The sequence below is a fragment of the Crocodylus porosus genome, unplaced genomic scaffold, assembly GCF_001723895.1.
Source record: "Crocodylus porosus isolate Cpor-Errol unplaced genomic scaffold, CroPor_comp1, whole genome shotgun sequence".
Taxonomy (NCBI): domain Eukaryota; kingdom Metazoa; phylum Chordata; order Crocodylia; family Crocodylidae; genus Crocodylus; species Crocodylus porosus.
Window position 1 is genome coordinate 71,181,427 of NW_017728943.1, and position 1,203 is coordinate 71,182,629.

The window sequence follows — 1,203 nt, forward strand, 5'->3', positions numbered from 1 at the left end:
TGCTAGATTAACTAAGTATGAAATCTTGCTTCTCTCTGCTGGAAATGTCACCCTAACTAGGTGCCCTGTTTTAAACCCTGCTTCCCTGTTACCTACCCCTTCAGATGGTGAACCACGATTCCATTTTTGTTACTGCTCACCTAACAATGCACCACACTGATCTAAAGGACAACCCCTTACAAAACCCAGATCTAGTATTCTATGTTGATGGATCATGTCAAAGAAAGTCAAAAGGTTCCCTTGTTGCAGGATATGTAGTATGTTCCCAATATCATGTTATAGAAAGCCATCACTTACCTAATGCGTATTCAGCTCAAGTTGCTGAGCTTGTGGCCCTCACCAGGGCTTGCACCCTAGCCTCTGGTGCCTCTGTTAATATTTATACTGATTCTCGCTATGCTTTTGGTATTGTACACAATTATAGTCAACGTTGGAAACAAAGAGGCTTCCTCACTTCAGGAGGTGCCAAGATTAGTAATGGTCCATACGTAAACATCTTGTTGAATGTTTTACAATTACCTTCTGCTGTTGCTATTATTAAATGCCAAGCTCACCAGAAACCTTATGATGATGTTACACATGGAAATGCTCTGGCAGATTCCACTGCCAAAGCTGCGGCTATTTCCACTCCTCAGGCTACGCCTGTGTTTTTGTCCATTCCAACTGACCAGTCTCCACTGGCAAGTCTTCACAACGTTGCCCTCCTCCATGATCAGGCTCCAGAACCAGAGAAACATACATGGAGACTGGCTGAGTGTTTGTTACACCCTATTTGTGGCGCCCCCCAGACGGCTGCCTGGTTGTCCCAGTGGTCCTTCTTCGTCCTCTTCCTCACATACACCATGGCATAACACGATGATAGAAGCTGTTAAGCTTGATTGGTTTGCTCCAACTTGTCCGTCTGTGGCTCAACAGTACTGCCACACCTGTCCGATTTGCCAAGCCCCTAATGTGGAAAATCCTGTAAAAACAAATAAAGGCAGCACATCCCCTACCTTGGGGATCATTTGTAAATTTACAATTAGATTTTATTCAAATGCAGAAATGTTCTTATATGTTCTTCTTATTGTATGTATGTTTTCTGGATGGGTAGAAGCCTACCCATGTGCAAAAGCTGACACCATCACTGTAAGCAAAAAGTTGCTCAGAGACTTTATTCCAAGGTTTGGTATTCCTTTATCCCTAAACTGATAGAGGAACTCA